The sequence below is a fragment of the Triticum dicoccoides genome, chromosome 3A (assembly GCF_002162155.2).
Source record: "Triticum dicoccoides isolate Atlit2015 ecotype Zavitan chromosome 3A, WEW_v2.0, whole genome shotgun sequence".
NCBI lineage: Eukaryota > Viridiplantae > Streptophyta > Magnoliopsida > Poales > Poaceae > Triticum > Triticum dicoccoides.
Window position 1 is genome coordinate 554,145,839 of NC_041384.1, and position 19,034 is coordinate 554,164,872.

Genomic DNA, 19,034 nt, shown 5'->3' on the forward strand with positions numbered 1-19,034 from the left:
TGTACTATTTTCATGCATGACTAAACAAGTTAACTTGATGTTTAATGCAAAACAAGGAAAAGCACTTTAAAAGGCCATGGTTGAGTTTGAAATTTGAATCTTTGATTCAAATTGGTTCAAACCCTTCTGGTTTTAGTTGCATTAGCCCAACACACTCATATTGCCATGTTTCATGCATGCATCATATTGTTGCACATTGTTTGGTGATGGTTGTGTATCGGTGTCCTTTGCGACAGGTTCTGCCTCCGAGGAGTACCGTGATTACCCTAACGAAGAACCGTATCAGTGCATCGAACCATCAGGCAAGCAACCAACCATTTGATCATATCGATACAATCCCATGTTCTCGCTCCTGCTCTCTTTTACTGCATTAAGACAACGCGTTTCAAACTGTTGTGTGCTACGGTAGTTGAACCCATTTCCTCTGCATGACCTGTCATTGCCACAGTAATTAGATGAAACCCACTAGCATGTGTAGGAGTTGATTGAGCCCTATGTATGTGTTGTTCCTACCTTGCTATGCCTGCTATGCTTAGAGTCGTGTCAGGTCTGGTTCATCTGGGTGATGGGCTAGAGTGAAATGATTATGTCAGTAATGAGAGTGGTGTGGTGAACACGATTTGGTAAAGGTATCGATGAGAGGCCATGTAGGAGTACATGGTGGGTTGTTTCATTGAAGCCGACCTTAAGCACTGAGATCTGTATATGTGATTTAAGATACAGCTACTACCATGCATTGGGCCCTGAAATATGACCCCGCTCGACTTCTTATTCACCCTAGCTCTCTGTCCAGGAGTTGCAAGTAGTTTCTGGTGTTTGTAGCCTACTGGAGGCCGTGGACAGCGCTGACCATAGGGGTGGGCTGTGATGCGGTAGGTACGTGGCCGGGTGTACCGAATACCCGTTAGGTATCTCGGGAAACCCTGTTCACATCGTTCGGGGCCGTATGGGAAACCTCGGCCGGACTCCCTGCGGATGGAACCTGGATAGGCGATAAACCTGGACTAGAGGCTTAGGTGTTTAGGTAGGTCGTGGTCTACACCCACGTCGGCTTTCGCTTGAAGTCTGCCGAGCACATGTCGTGTGCAGACGCTAAGTGGTGGAAACATGTATGAAGAAGTACACCCCTGCAGGGTTATCATGATCTATTCGAATAGCCGCGTCTGCGGTTAAGGACTACTTGGTTGCCTATACAGTTCATAGACAAGTAAATGGAAACTGCTAAAAGCCTCAAGATAAGTGTGAGTGCCGAGGATGGCTCTTTCGTAGGAAGACGGAGGTGGATCCTCGGTAGAGTATTGAATTGGTGAGTAGTGGACTCGTGTGCGCAAAACCATTTCAAGTTGGAGTCTCGTAGGTTAGCCCAGCCAAGAGTCAAAGCTGGCTTGTTGCAACAACTCCACCAACCCTTCTTGATAATATGCATGTATGTAGGATCTGATGTAAGTCTTGCTGAGTACCTTTGTACTCATGTTGCTACAATTTACATTTTACAGAAGACGCTGCAACCCCTTCTGATGGGTTCTACGTAGACGTTGACATCAACGAGTAGGCTAAAGGCCCAGGTGGTGATCCTGAGCTTGTGAAGGACCATGTAGTATAGCTAGGCTTTCCAAGCCTCTTTTATTTTACTAGTTGTCTGTACTCAGACAAGTTACTTCCGCTGCTGGTTTGTATGACTGTATGACTTGAATGCTGGGTCGTGAGACCCGTACCTTTGTGTATGATGTGTATGGCTCCCTGAGCCTTAAATAAAGTACTTGTGTCGTAGAGTCATGTTGTGATGCTACGTTGTATTTGCACATATCAAGCATATTGTGTGTATGATTGAAATGCTTGGTATGTGTGGGATCTGACTATCTAGTTGTTTATCTTTAGTAGCCTCTCTTACCGGGAAATGTCTCCTAGTGTTACCGCTGAGCCATGGTAGCTTGCTACTGCTCTGGAACACTTAGGCTGGCCGGCATGTGTCCTTCTTCGTTCCTGTGTCTGTCCCTTCGGGGAAATGTCACGCATTGAGTACCGGAGTCCTGTTAGCCCGCTACAGCCCGGTTTACCGGAGTCCTGCTAGCCCAGTGCTACAGCCCGGACCCACTTGATGTTGACCGACACGTTCGAAGCTGGGTCATGGATGCCTGTCCCTGTAAGTCTGTGCCACTTTGGGTTTACGACTAGTCATGTTAGCCCGGGCTCCTTATCATATGGATGCTAGCGACACTATCATATACGTGAGCCAAAAGGCGCAAACGGTCCCGGGCAAAGGTAAGGCGACACCCGTGGGAATACCGTGCGTGAGGCCGCAAAGTGATATGAGGTGTTACAGGCTAGATCGATGTGACATCGAGTCGGGGTCCTGACACAGAGGGCGCAGGCAGTCCCGCCGGCGCTGGTTTAGGCGGCTGGAGCAGGACGATCAGAGATAGAAGAAGCACGTCGGCCGTTGGATGGACATCCAACAGTCACTTCTGCTAGAATTGTGTGTTGACTTACAAAGCCTTGTGTAAACAAGTCAGCCTCGAAATCTGTGACGTGCACAACCCATTTGCTATTATTTTTTATAAATTACTGCCCATTTTCTATTTCATATGGAATTTATTGCGACCCATTTTCAATTTTTAGAATTGCTGCCCATTTTCTGGTTAGTGCCAGGGTTAAAAAAACTAAAAAATGCGCGAAATTTTAAAAATTCGCATATTTTTGCTGGGGAACAAAATATTCTTAATCCAAAAATTAGTAGACATACTAAAGAAATTAAAAATAAATTAGTACTATGTCATGTTAAAATCCAATGACATATAAAATATCAGTGAAGAACAAAAACAAAAAACAAAACTAATTGCCCATTTGCTATATTTTTTGGAATTTGCAACCCATTTGATATTACTTTTAAGATATACTGCCCATACTCTTTGGCCAGGCCGGAATGCACCCCTCCTCTTCTTGAAAGATTTGCAGCCTAGTAAGTCGGAGAAAACAAATAGGCCTAGCTTGGGTATTCTTCAAAAAGAAATAGTGGGCTACCTATTTTCCCAAATAAAAAACTACTAGGCTAGTCATGTTGTTTGACGGGCCACAAAGACCGCACAACCCAGTTTATAGCCTGCTCCTCTAAACAAATCCTCAAAAAAGTTGTGCAATTCTGTCGTTAATTGACTATACATTGACAATGATGTGGGTCGCAGATATCAACAAGGTGGATTAGAGTAAAAACGAGGGGTGCATCTGAGTAGTAAAAGAGGCGCTTGCTTGTGTTCGGGAGTGGACCTGGTGGGTCCGTATTGTCATACTCACAACTAAAATCCTCTCCCAATTCACTATGTTGATAGGGACAGACGGCGGTGCTGCGGTGAGCGCACCAAGGCGGAGGATAAATTGGGGTCGCCAATGTATTGGGCTGGGTTGGGCATTCTTATCGAAAAATAAAAATGGACCGGAACTATTTATGACATTGGCTACAATTTGCATGGGTTCGATGGTTGCAGGACGAAATTGGTGGGATAAAGAAGACTGGTCGCTATCTTTGCCTAAGAATAATATCGACTGAATGTAACGACACTCTCATAGGAAATAATATCCTCCTGTTAAAATTTGACTGTTCAAATCGTGAATTTAAAGAACTGGTGCATGAGCATTTAGCTTTATTTATTTATTTACTTATTTATGTTTACGGGACCATGAGCATGTACCTAGGCCGGATTCATGTGAGAGCCTCCCTTCCAGTTAATTATGGGCTCCTCTATTGGGCCTTCATCAGTGGGTTGCATGTTATCGACAAGTGTAATATGTGTTCCGTACCAAAAATAGTACCCCCTCTCTCTCGGTTTACAAGGCGTGCATGTACCCCTAGGTCTTCAATTTGACCAACCTAATAGAAGTCATATATTACAAAAAACGTACCATTATAAACTTCAGATGTTCTATTTTCAAACAGTATAATTTTTGTGTTATGTAGTTTATATTATGGTGATAAAATTGGCAACCTAGGTATACACGCAGGACTTGTAAACTGAAACAGAGGGAGTACTCCCTAAAGGATCAGACCGTTCAACGACTTCCAAAACATTGTGTTTGTCATTCTAACAACACATTTGTTCAACCAACAGACGGAATATACTACTGATTGTACATTGAAAACAGCAGCAGCAACCAGGGTTGGGGGTGCAACAAAAGCAGTAAGCAGGCCAGAAGTGTAAAGATGCAACTCTCTCTTCCAAACCAAACATCAGCCATCATTACAAAAGGACTACCAAAGAAGAACAAGTGTATGAATCAAACTAAATGAAGATCCTACTACACCAAGTGTACGCATCTAACTAACTGGCTCAGTTAGACGTTACTATTTATGAAGCTGTGGAGATTGGCTGACAACTTGAACCAGATGGGTGCCTGACATGGGAAACTCCAGCCAATAGGTCAAAGTCTGATACTTGCGACCCTCTCTCCTACTTTGGGCTGCAGAGCGTGGCGGCACATATCATGGTATGGTGCATGTAGAGACACATGCTATGTTGTGTGCACATAATTTTGCCTGATGAACGAAACCGCGCTGCCATCATGCATGATCCTTGCCGTCATTTATCTCCTGGTTAATCGGATAATTCGGTCCGAGAAACAAAGAGCGTATACCAAGGCTACTTACTAGACTCCAGTCAAAAAATCCTGAAGACCCAGAGAAGCTGGGATCCTGCTCAAAGACCTTGCAGTGACTGTGATTGTATTCCGTGAAACAACACGTCCGGTACGTGTGAATGATCATCAATCATTCGCCGTTGTCTGATCGAGCGAGGAACCACCTGCAACTGCCATGCCGCTTTTCTTTGGAAGGTTCTGGGATTAGTAAGGGTAGGGACACCAGGCGGCCTACAATATCATATCAAGTTGGAGTCAAATAAAATGGGGCTCGTACTCTAGTCAATCTCAAGAACAACATGTCATGAGCATGAATTTTTTTTCAGAAAATGTTGACAGTAATGTAAGCAAGCCATCATGATATCATAGGAAAGTAACATACTGCTGTAACAGTCGTTTGTAGCAATGACCGGTGTAGGCTAGCAATACGTCCAGCCATAGAAGGAGTTCACAGCGTAAATGAAGCCCTTGTGTTCAATGGCATCAGAGAACCATGGAGGATGTATGATACTACGATGGACGTGTAGATTTATCCACTTACCGCGGTGACCTGTCAGATAGTCAAGACCACGGTTGAAGAACGCAATTAGCTTGAAGTCTTTATAATTTGCAGATCTTGTGGGCACTTGGCAGATTACAACCTTGGTATCATGTTGGCTACTTATACCTCTCCAACCTATCTACAATTTAAGAAGTATTCATGATGTTTTATTATCATTCTTGGATGTTTTACAATCATTTTATAGCAACTTTATATCACTTTTTGGGACTAACCTATTGACCCAGTGCCCAGTGCAAGTTGTTGTTTTTTTCTTGTTTTTTACATCACAGGAAATCACAATATCAAATGGAGTCCAAACACCGCGAAACTTTTTGGAGATTTTTATGCGACGGAACACCCAAGATGGGCTAGAGAAGCACCTGGGGGTGCCCTGAGGGGGCCACAACCTGCCAGGGCATGCCCAGGTAGGTTGTGCCCACCTTGGTGGCCTCCCGCATCCCCTCTTTACCCTATAAATTCACAAATATTCCGAAAACCCTCAGGGTTAACCTAGATCAGAAGTTCCGCCGCCGCAAGGGTCTGTAGCCACCGAAAACCAATCTAGACCCTTTCTGGCACCCTGACGGAGGGGGGAATCATCTCTGATGTCCATCTTCATCATCCCGGCGGCCACCACGATGAGGAGGGAGTAGTCCACCCTCAGGGCTGAGGGTTTGTACCAGTAGCTGTGTGTTTAATCTCTCTCCCTCTCGTGTTCTTGAGATGTCACGATCTTGATGTATCGCGGGCTTTGTTAATATAGTCGGATCATATGATGTTTTCCCCTCTCCATCTTGTTGTGATGAATTGAGTTTTTCCCTTTGAGATTTTGTTGTTATCGGATTGAATACTTGTATGGATTTGAGAACACTTGATATATGTCTTTCCATCGAATACTCATGGTGACAATGGGGTATCGTATTGATTCACTTGATATATGTTTTGGCACTCAACTCGCGGATTCCCGAGGTGACATTGGGGTAATCTATGCATAGGAGTTGATGCACGTTCTTGTCTTTGTTTCTCCGGTAGAATTCTTTGGGCACTCTTTGAAGTTCTTTGTGTTGGATTGAATATTATGAATCTGAATTTGCTTTGGTGTTATTTTAGTATGAACTCTTGGTTAGATCGATCGGAAAGAATAGCTTTGTTTTATTTTAGTATGAACTCTAGGATAGATTGATCAGAAAGAATAGCTTTGAGGTGGTTTTGTACCCTACAAACAATCCATCTTATGTTCTCCGCTAGATAGGAACTTTGGAGTGATTCTTTGTTGTACGTTGAGGTATGGTTATATGATCCAATTATATTTGCACTATTGAGAGATTGCACTAGTGAAAGTACAGACCCTAGGCCTCATTTTCAAGCATTGCAATACCGTTTTTGTGCCCGTTTACTATTTGCTACCTTGCTGTTTTATTTATTCAGATTATAAAAATATATTTCTACCATCAATACTACACTTCTATCACCATCTCTTCGCCGAACTAGTGCACCTATACAATTTGCCATTGTATTGAGTGTGTTGGGGACACAAGAGATTTCTTGTATTTGGTTGCAGGATTATTTGAGAGAGACCATCTTCATCCTACACCTCCCATGGATTGATAAACCTTAGGTCATCCACTTGAGGGGAAATTGCTACTGTCCTACAAAACTCTGTGCTTGGAGTCCCAACACGAGTCTACAAGAATAACGTTGCGTAGTAGACATCAAGCTCTTTTCTGGCGCCGTTGCCGGGGAGGTGAGTGCTTAAAGGTATATCTTTAGATCTTGCAATTGAATCTTTTAGTTTCTTGATTTATCACTAGCTTGGTTTATAAAAAGAAAACTGGAATTGAGGTTGCATCATATTATTGATCATCTTTATAATATCTTTCTTGAAAATGATGGATCGGAAAACTGTGCTCAATTGTTAGAAGAAGAAGTCAATAAAATGTTTGGCATGAAATATTTGAATGATAAGCATGATTGCAATGTTGTTAGTATGAATTCTTTTAATATCCAAAATTCTAATGATGATTGCACAAGTCATGACAAAAATGTTTCTTATAAGCAAGCCAATTTTTGTGGAGTGCTTAAAGTTTGTGAGGACGTGCCTTATAGGGAAGATAGATTTTGCAAGGAGCATAAACATGATAGAACCAATTCTTTGCTCAAAGTGATAGATGAATTTGCTACAAAATTATGTTCTATTTGTCCTTTTACTTGTGGACTTTGCAATAAGGTTGGTGATGCGTCTCCAATGTATCTATAATTTTTGATTGTTCCATGCTATTATATTATCTGTTTTGGATGTTTAATGGGCTTTAATATGCTCTTTTATATTATTTTTGGGACTAACCTATTAACCGGAGGCCCAGAGCCAGTTTCTGTTTTTTTGCCTATTTTAGAGTTTTCTAGAAAAGGAATGCCAAACAGAGTCCAAACAGAATGAAACCTTCGCGAGGATCTTTCTCGGACTGAAAGCAATCCAGAAGACTTGGAGTCGAAGTCTGGAACTCCACAAGGAAGCCACGAGGCAGGAGGGCGCGCCCAGGGGGTAGGCGTGCCCCCCACCCTCGTGGGCCCCTCGTAGCTCCACCGACGTACTTCTTTCGCGATATATACTCTTATACCCTAGAAACACCAGGGAGATCCACGAAACCACTTTTCCACTGTCGCAACCTTCTGTACCCGAGAGATCCCATCTTGGGGCCTTTTCCAGCGATCTGATGGAGAGGGAATCGATCACGGAGGGCTTCTACATCAACACCATTGCCTCTCCGATGAAGCGTGAGTAGTTTACCACAGACCTTCGGGTCCATAGTTATTAGCTAGATGGCTTCTTCTCTCTCTTTGATTCTCAATACAAAGTTCTCCTCGATGTTCTTGGAGATCTATTCGATGTAATACTCTTTTGTGGTGTGTTTGCCGAGATCCGATGAATTGTGGATTTATGAACAAGATTATCTATGAATATTATTTGGTTCTTCTCTGAATTCTTATATTCATGATTTGATATCTTTGCAAGTCTCTTCGAATTATCGGTTTAGTTTGGCCTACTAGATTGATCTTTCTTGCAATGGGAGAGGTGCTTAGCTTTGGGTTCAATCTTCTGGTGTCCTTTCCCAGTGACAGTAGGGGCAGCAAAGCACGTATTGTATTGTTGCCATCGAGGATAAAAAGATGGGGTTTAAATCATATTGCTTGAGTTTATCCCTCTACATCATGTCATCTTGCTTAATGTGTTACTCCGTTCTTATGAACTTAATACTCTAGATGCATGCTAGACAGCGGTCGATGTGTGGAGTAATAGTAGTAGATGCAGAATCATTTTGGTCTACTTGACACGGACGTGATGCCTATATTCATGATCATTGCCTTAGATATTTTCATAACTATCCGCTTTTCTATCGATTGCTCAGTAGTAATTTGTTCACCCACCGTAATACATGCTATCTTGAGAAGCCACTAGTGAAACCTATGGCCCCCGAGTCTCTTTCCTATTATATTACATCTCTTTTATTTACATCGCATCTCATTTACTGTTTTGCAATCTTTACTTTCCAATATATACAAAAAATACCAAAAATATTTACTTTACTATCTCTATTAGATCTCACTTTTGCGAGTGACCGTGAAGGGATTGACAACCCCTTTATAGTGTTGGTTGCAAGGTTCTTGATTGTTTGTGCAGGTACTAGGTGACTTGTGCGTTGTCTCCTAATGGATTGATACCTTGGTTCTCAAAACTAAGGGAAATACTTACGCTACTTTGATGCATCACCCTTTCCTCTTCAAGGGAAAACCAACGCATGCTCAAGAGGTAGAAAGAAGGATTTCTGGCACCGTTGTCGGGGAGATCCACACCAAGTCAAGACATACCAAGTACCCATCATAAACTCTTCTCCCTCGCATTACATTATTTGCCATTCGCCTCTCGTTTTCCTCTCCCCCACTTCTAAAATGATTTTCGAAAACCTTTGCCTTTTCTTCGCCCCTCTTCCGTTTGCCTCTTTTCACGTGCTTCTTGTGAGTCCGTGTGTTAGACCATTTGTTTTGCCTTCATGGCCAATCCTCCTATCATTGTTAATACTCCTGATAATGAAGTTCTCAATTTTAAACAAAGGGAGGGAGAAAATATAAAAGATGTTTGGTGTAGAATTTGAAATGCTCAAAATAGATCTACTAGAAAGCAATCCACTTCCGTTCTTCTTCGCAATTTTTACGTAGGGATCACTCCTTGGAATAGATATGTTCTTGACATCATTACCGGAGGGAATTTCTTTGGAAGCCATACTTTTGATTCTTATAATGCTATGATAGATTTGTTAGGCCCACCACCTATTTTGGTCAATGGAACTATTTTAACTTTGGAACATGTGATGCAAAGGCTTGATATTATTAAAAATAAAATTGCCACTATAGAGTTAATAGAAAATTTGGACAAAAAGATCCACAACCAAATTACCCAATATGGATCTAAGGTAGGAGTTACTCTGAAAAATCTTAGGGAGAATGAACTCATAGTTAATGAGAAGATACATCAAGATTCCACTAGAATTGATAAACTCGAAGATATTATTACCAACTTGGGTTCCGCTTTTTCTTTCGTTAAAAATACCTCAAATCCTCATCCTAACAAAGTGGCCAAGTTTATCTATGTTACTAAAAATAAGGGTGAATCTTCTAGTAAGGAAAATGAATACCTCAAATCAATAAGTGTTCACCCCAACTTTTTCTATATCATTAAGGAACCTTTTGCTACAAATGAATTTCTTGATTTCTTGCCTAGGAGTTTGATCATTAACAAAACCAAAGAACCTCCTAAGGGTTATGTGTGTTCAACTGAAGAATTGCATACCAAAGATGGCAATACCTAGATCTATTCTTGCTTTTATGCCTAGCTAGGGGCGTTAAACGATAGCGCTTGTTGGGAGGCAACCCAATTTTATTTTTGTTCTTTGCTTTTTGCTCCCGTTTAGTAATAAATAATTCATCTAGCTTCTGTTTAGATGTGGTTTTATGTTTTAATTAGTGTTTGTGCCAAGTAGAACCTTTGGGAAGACTTGGGTGAAGTCTTTGCGATCTTGCTGTAAAAAACAGAAACTTTCGCGCTCACGAGATTAGCTTTCATTTTTTACTGGAAAGTGCGGTTAGGATGATTATTTTTGCAGATGATTAATAGAAAAATTCCTCACGTCCACCAATTTATTTAAGAATTTTTGGAGTTACCGAAGTATTCGAAAGTTATAGATTGCTACAGATTGTTCTGTTTTTGACAAATTCTGTTTTTTGTGTGTTGTTTGCTAATTTTGATGAATCTATGAGTAGTATCGGGGGGTATGAACCATAGAGAAGTTGTAATACAGTAGGTTTAACACCAATATTAATAAATAATCAGTTCATTACAGTACCTTAAGGTGGTGGTTTATTTTCTTATACTAACGGAGCTCATGAGATTTTCTGTTGAAGTTTTGTGTTGTGGAGTTTTCAAGTTTTTGGCTAAAGATTTGATGGATTTTGGAATAAGGAGTGGCAAGAGCATAAGCTTGGGGAAGCCCAAGGCACCCCAAGGTGAAATTCAAGTACAACCAAAAGCCTAAGCTTGGGGATGCCCCGGAAGGCATCCCCTCTTTCGTCTTCGTCTATCGGTAACTTTACTTGAGGCTATATTTCTATTCACCACATGATATGTGTTTTGCTTGGAGCGTCTTGTATGATTTGAGTCTTTGCTTTTTAGTTTACCACAATCATCCTTGCTGTACACACCTTTTGGGAGAGATACACATGAATCAGAATTTATTAGAATACTCTATGTGCTTCACTTATATCTTTTGAGCTAGATAATTTTGCTCTAGTGCTTCACTTATATCTTTTTAAAGCACGGTGGTGGATTTATTTTATAGAGATTATTGATCTCTCATTCTTCACTTATACTATTTTGAGAGTCTTTTGGAACATCATGGTAATTTGCTTTGGCTATAAAACTAGTCCTAATATGATGGGCATCCAAGATGGGTATAAGAAAACTTTCATATAAAGTGCGTTGAATACTATGAGAAGTTTGATGCTTGATGATTGTTTTGAGATATGAGGATGGTGATATTAGAGTCATGCTAGTAGAGTAATTGTGAATTTGAGAAATACTTGTGTTGAGGTTTGCAAGTCCCGTAGCATGCACGTATGGTAACCGTTGTGTAACAAATTTGAAGCATGAGGTGTTTCTTTGATTGTCTTCCTTATGTGTGGAGGTCGGGATCGCGTGATGGTTAACTCCTACCAACCCTTCCCCTAGGAGCATGCGCGTAGTGCTTGGTTTTGATGACTTGTAGACTTTTGCAATAAGTATGTGAGTTCTTTATGACTAATGTTGAGTCCATGGATTATACGCACTCTCACCCTTCCACCGTTGCTAGCCTCTCTAGTACCGTGCAACTTTCACCGATACCATAAACCCACCATTTACCTTCCTCAAAACAGCCACCATACCTACCTGTTATGGCATTTCCATAGCCATTCCCATATATATTGCGATGCAACTTTCCACCGTTCTGTTTATTATGACATGCTCCATCATTGTCATATTGCCTTGCATGATCATGTAGTTGACATCGTATTTGTGGCAAAGCCACCATTCATAATTTTTTCATACATGTCACTCTTGATTCATTGCACATCCCGGTACACCGCCGGAGGCATTCATATAGTCATATTTTGTTCTAAGTATCGAGTTGTAATCCTTGATATGTAAATAAATAGAAGTGTGATGATTATCATTATTAGAGCATTGTCCCGTGTGAGGAAATAAAAAAGAGGCCAAAGAAGCCAATGAAAAAAGAGGCCAAAGAAGCCAAACAAAAAAAGAGATAAAAAGAAAGAAGGGACAATGCTACTATCCTTTTTCCACACTTGTGCTTCAAAGTAGCACCATGATCTTCATGATAAAGAGTCTCTTATTTTGTCACTTTCATATACTAGTGGGAATTTTCGTTATAGAACTTGGCTTGTATATTTCAATGATGGGCTTCCTAAAAATGCCCTAGGTCTTCGTGAGCAAGCAAGTTGGATGCACACCCACTTAGTTTATTTTGTTGAGCTTTCATACATTTATAGCTCTAGTGCATCTGTTGAATGGCAATCCCTACTCACTCACATTGATATCTATTGATGGGCATCTCCATAGCCCATTAATATGCCTAGTTGATGTGAGACCATCTTCCTCCTTTTTGTCTTCTCCACAACCACAATTCTATTCCACCTATAGTGCTATGTCCATGCCTCATGCTCATGTATTGCGTGAAAGTTGAATTTTTTTGAGAATACTAAAGTATGAAACAATTGCTTGGCTGAAACTGGGTTTGTGCATGATTTGAATATTTTGTGTGACGAAGATGGAGCATAGCCAAACTATATGATTTTGTAGGGATGAACTTTCTTTGGCCATGTTATTTTGAGAAGACATGATTACTTTGTTAGTATGCTCCAAGTATTATTATTTTTATGTCAATATCAAACTTTTGTCTTGAATCTTTTGGATCTGAACATTCATGCCACAATAAAGAAAATTACATTGATAATTATGTTAGGTAGGATTCCACATCAAAAAATATGTTTTTATCATTTACCTACTCGAGGATGAGCAGGAATTAAGCTTGGGGATGCTTGATACGTCTCCAACGTATCTATAATTTTTTATTGTTCCATGCTATTATATTATCTGTTTTGAATGTTTAATGGGCTTTAATATGCTCTTTTATATTATTTTTGGGATTAACCTATTAACGGGAGGCCCAGTGTCAGTTTCTGTTTTTTTGCCTATTTTAGAGTTTTGCAGAAAATGAATACCAAACGGAGTCCAAACGGAATGAAACCTTCGCGAGGATCTTTCTTGGACCAAAAGCAATCCAGAAGACTTGGAGTCGAAATCTGGAACTCCACGAGGAAGCCATGAGGCAGGAGGGCGCGCCGAGGGGGTAGGCGCGCCCCCACCCTCGTGGGCCCCTCGTAGCTCCACCGGCGTACTTCTTTCGCCTATATATACTCTTGTAGCCTAGAAACATCAGGGAGAGCCACAGAACCACTTTTCCACTGCCGCAACCTTCTGTACCCGTGACATCCCATCTTGGGGCCTTTTCCGGTGATCTGTCGGAGGGGGAATCGATCACGGAGGGCTTCTACATCAACACCATTGCCTCTCCGATGAAGCGTGAGTAGTTTACCACAGACCTTCGGGTCCGTAGTTATTAGCTAGATGGCTTGTTCTCTCTCTTTGATTCTCAATACAAAGTTCTCCTCGATGTTCTTGGAGATCTATTCGATGTAATACTCTTTTGCGTTGTGTCTGCCAAGATTCGATGAATTGTGGATTCATGAACAAGATTATCCATGAATATTATTTGGTACTTCTCTGAATTCTTATATGCATGATTTGATATCTTTGCAAGTCTCTTCGAATTATCGGATTAGTTTGGCCTACTAGATTGATCTTTCTTGCAATGGGAGAAGTGCTTAGCTTTGGGTTCAATCTTGCGGTGTCCTTTCCTAGTGATAGTAGGGGCAGCAAGGCACATATTGTATTGTTGCCATCGAGGATAAAAAGATGGGGTTTATATCATATTACTTGAGTTTATCCCTCTACATCATGTCATCTTTCTTAATGCGTTACTATATTGTTATGAACTTAATACTCTAGATGCATGCTGGATAACAGTCGATGTGTGGAGTAATAGTAGTAGATGAAGAATCGTTTTGGTCTGCTTGACACGGACATGATGCCTATATTCATGACCATTGCCTTAGATATCTTCATAACTATGCGCTTTTCTATCAATTGCTCGGCGGTAATTTGTTCACCCACCGTAATACATGATATCTTGAGAGAAGCCACTAGTGAAACCTATGGCCCCAGGGTCTCTTTCCTATTATATTACATCTCTTTTATTTACACTGCATCTCGTTTACTATTTTACAATCTTTAGTTTCCAATATATACAACAAAAATACCAAAAATATTTACTTTACTATCTCTATTAGATCTCACTTTTGCGAGTGATAATGAAGGGATTGACAACCCCTTTATCGCGCTGGTTGCAAGGTTCTTGATTGTTTGTGTAGGTACTAGGTGACTTGTGTGTTGTCTCTAGATTGATACCTTGGTTGTCAAAACTGAGGGAAATACTTACACTACTTTGCCGCATCACCCTTTCCTCTTCAAGGGAAAACTAACGCATGCTCAAGAGGTAGCAGTTGGTCATCTTAATTTCCAATGCGTGCTTTTTCATGATCGAATCATGTCCAAATATTGCAATAACTTGATCACCCTAGAACTTTATAATGAACTTTGTTTATTCTTGGGGAGTGAGGAATTGACATATAAAAATAGTTGGTTTGAAGTATACATTCTCACGGACGACATTGAAACTAATCTTAAAGATATCTATATGTTTTGCATGGTAAATTGCAATGAGAATGTTTACATTGCCAACTATAGAAGGATGGGAAAACCAATAGAATATAAAAGGGGTACTAATGAAAGGGCAAAGATTTCCACTTTTCCTCCTATTGTCTCTCATGATGAAATAGGTGACGAGGAGGAGCTCCCTATTCAACCCATCTCATCAATAAGAAGTTTTAAAAAATTAATTAAACCCATATGTGAGGTGGTGAAGAATAAAAGGAAAAGAAAAGAAGAAAGAATAGAGGTAAAAAGGTATCTCTCCCAAATAATGTTGCTCCTATTATTTTTGTGCCTCATGAAAATGAATCAAAAATAATTATGGAGGATGATGCACTCCATGATGATATTGCTTCTATGTCTTATGGCACAATGTCTGAAAGCAATATTGATGATGATTTTATATGCCTATTGCTTGTCGTGATGATTATGATTGGGAAGATAATGACACTTCTTATAATCTTGGAAATCTTTTTTGCACCAACTTGGGAAATTATGATGATAGCAATTGTTATACCGTTGGTGCTATTCATACTATTAATGATGAGAGTGATCATGCTTATGATACACCAATCCACAAGCTTGGGGATGCTATATTTGATGATAATGACATGTTTGAGAATTTATTTTCTGCAATTAATGTTTGTCCCAAGCTTGGGGAAGCTATGCTTAATGAAGATGATCTTTTTAGTCCCCTTACTTTGAATGATCAAATTTGCTATGATGATTGCATGCCTCCCACTTATGATGATTATTGTTATGGTACTTATGTTATAAAAAGTAGTGATAATTACTGTCATAATTTCGAATATCCTTTCACTGAACATTACACTTTTAATGTGGGAACAATTTATAGTATTCGAGTTTCCTATGATACTCCCACTATTATGAATGAGAATAAAATTGCTTATGTGGAGAGTAATAAAATACTATGCTTATGGATCATGAAAGGGATGCTTTGTGTGATAGTTATATTGATGAATCTACTCATGATGCTACTGAAAATTATTATGAGAGAGGAACTTATGATTCATGATGCTCTCTTTATGTCTCAATTCTTATCTTTTATGCGAGCATCATTGAAATCATCATGCCTAGCTACAAGGCATTAAAGAAAAGAGCTTGTTGGGAGACAACCCAACACTTTTACCTACTGTTTTTGTGTGTTCACATGATTAGGCTATTGTAGTAATCATGTTTTATTGCTTTTGTTTCAATAAGGTGCCAAGTGAGACCTTTGGGATGGCTTACGGTGATAGTTGATTTGATCTTGCTGAAAAACAGAAACTTTTCCGCTCAGGAAAAAAAATTCTCATTTTTAACAGAAGAGTGATAAAATGCTGATTATTTTTGCAGAAGATTAACAGAAAAATTACCCAGGCATTCCCATTTTTTCAGAATTTTTGGAGTAGCAGAAGTATGGTTTGAGTACAGATTACTACAGACTGTTCTGTTTTTGACAGATTCTGTTTTCAATGCATAGTTTGCTTGGTTTCTAGTTTCTATGGCTTACATTGCTCAATATAAATTGTGGAAATGATATGCTACATTAGGCATTGTGTGGAAACAATTATTAATCTTGTCTTTGACAGTACCAAAAGTGAAACGGTTTGCTCTTTATCATACTAACCTATCTCACGAAGTTCCGTTAAGTTTTGTGTGATTGAAGTTTTCAAGTTTTGGGTGAGAAGTCGATATGAGGAGAATAAGGAGTGATAAGACCATAATATTGGGGATTCCCAAGGCACCCCAAGGTAATATTAAAGGAAGATCCAAGCAACTAAGCTTGGGGATGCCCCGGAAGGCATCCCCTCTTTTGTCTTCAACATTATCGGTAACCTCACTTGGAGCTATGTTTTCATTTGTCACATGATATGTGTTTTTCTTGGAGCGTCAATTTATTTTGTTAGGATTTGCTTGCTGTTATCTAGAATAATGTTTTGCATCTTTTATTTCAATAACAGTGGCATTGATTGTTGGAGAACGTAGCAGAAATTCAAAAATTTTCCTACGTAACACCAAGATCTATCTATGGAGAGACCAGCAACGAGTAGAAAGGGGAGTGCATCTACATACCCTTGTAGATCGCTAAGCGGAAGCGTTCAAGTGAACGGGGTTGATGGAGTCGTACTCGTCGTGATTCAGATCACCGATGATCCTAGTGCCGAATGGACGGCACCTCCGCGTTCAACACACGTACAGCTCGACGATGTCTCCCACGCCTTGATCCAGCAAGGAGAGAGGGAGAGGTTGAGGAAGACTCCATCCAGCAGCAGCACAACGGCGTGGTGGTGATGGAGGAGCGTGGCAATCCTGCAGGGCTTCGCCAAGCACCTACGGGAGAGGAGGAGGTGTCACGGGAGGGAGGGAGGCGCCAAGGGCTCAGGTATAGATGCCCTCCCTCCCCTCCACTATATATAGGGGCAGGGGAGAGGGGGGAGGCGCAGCCTTGCCCCTTCCTCCAAGGAAGGGGTGCGGCTAAGAGGGGGGGAGGAGTCCATCCTCCCCAAGGCACCTCGGAGGTGCCTTCCCCCTTTAGGACTCTCCCCTTTTTCCTATATCTTGGCGCATGGGCCTCTAGGGGCTGGTGCCCTTGGCCCATGTAGGCCAAGGCGCACCCCCTACAGCCCATGTGGCCCCCGGGGCAGGTGGCCCCACCCGGTGGGCCCCCGGGACCCTTCCGGTGGTCCCGGTACAATACCGATGACCCCGAAACTTGTCCCGATGGCCGAAACAGGACTTCCTATATATAAATCTTTACCTCCGGACCATTCCGGAACTCCTCGTGACTTCCGGGATCTCATCTGGGACTCCGAACAACATTCGGTAACCACATACAAACTTCCTTTATAACCCTAGCGTCATCGAACCTTAAGTGTGTAGACCCTACGGGTTCGGGAGACATGTAGTCATGACCGAGATGTTCTCCGGTCAATAACCAACAGCGGGATCTTGATACCCATGTTGGCTCCCACATGTTCCACGATGATCTCATCGGATGAACCATGATGTCAAGGACTCAATCAATCCCGTATACAATTCCCTTTGTCTAGCGGTATGGTACTTGCCCGAGATTCGATCGTCGGTATACCGATACCTTGTTCAATCTCGTTACCGGCAAGCCTCTTTACTCGTTCCGTAACACATCATACCGTGATCAACCCCTTGGTCACATTGTGCACATTATGATGATGTCCTACCGAGTGGGCCCAGAGATACCTCTCCGTTTACACGGAGTGACAAAATCCCAATCTCGATTCGTGCCAACCCAACAGACACTATCAGAGATACCCGTAGTGTACCTTTATAGCCACCCAGTTACGTTGTGACGTTTGGCACACCCAAAGCACTCCTACGGTATCCGGGAGTTGCACAATCTCATGGTCTAAGGAAATGATACTTGACATTAGAAAGCTTTAGCATACGAACTACATGATCTTGTGCTAGGCTTAGGATTGGGTCTTGTCCATCACATCATTCTCCTAATGATGTGATCCCGTTATCAACGACATCCAATGTCCATGGTCAGGAAACCGTAACCATCTATTGATTAACGAGCTAGTCAACTAGAGGCTTACTAGGGACATGGTGTTGTCTATGTATCCACACATGTATCTGAGTTTCCTATCAATACAATTCTAGCATGGATAATAAACGATTATCATGAACAAGGAAATATAATAATAATCAATTTATTATTGCCTCTAGGGCATATTTCCAACAGTCTCCCACTTGCACTAGAGTCAATAATCTAGTTCACATCGATATGTGATTAACACTCAAGGTCTCATCCCCATGTGACTAACACCCAAAGAGTTCTGGGTTTGATCATGTTATGCTTGTGAGAGAGGTTATAGTCAACGGGTCTGAACCTTTCAGATCCGTGTGTGCTTTACAAATCTCTATGTCATCTCCTAGATGCAACTACCACGTTCTATTTGGAGCTATTCCAAATAACTGTTCTACTTGGAGCTATTCTAAATTGTTGCTCCATTATACGTATCCGGTATCTCTACTCAGAGCTATCCGGATAGGTGTTAAGCTTGCATCGACGTAACCTTTACGACGAACTCTTTTACCACCTCCATAATTGAGAAAATTCCTTAGTCCACTAGTTACTAAGGATAACTTTGACCGCTGTCCTGTGATCCATTCTTGGATCACTCTTGTACCCCTTGACTGACTCATGGTAAAGCACACTTCAGGTGCGGTACACAGCATAGCATACTGTAGAGCCTATGTCTTAAGCATAGGGGACGACCTTCGTTCCTTTCTCTCTATTCTGCCATGGTCGAGCTTTAAGTCTTAACTTCATACCTTACAACTCAGGCAAGAACTCCTTCTTTGACTGATCCATCTTGAACACCTTCAAGATCACGTCAAGGCATGTGCTCATTTGAAAGCACTATTAAGCGTTTTGATCTA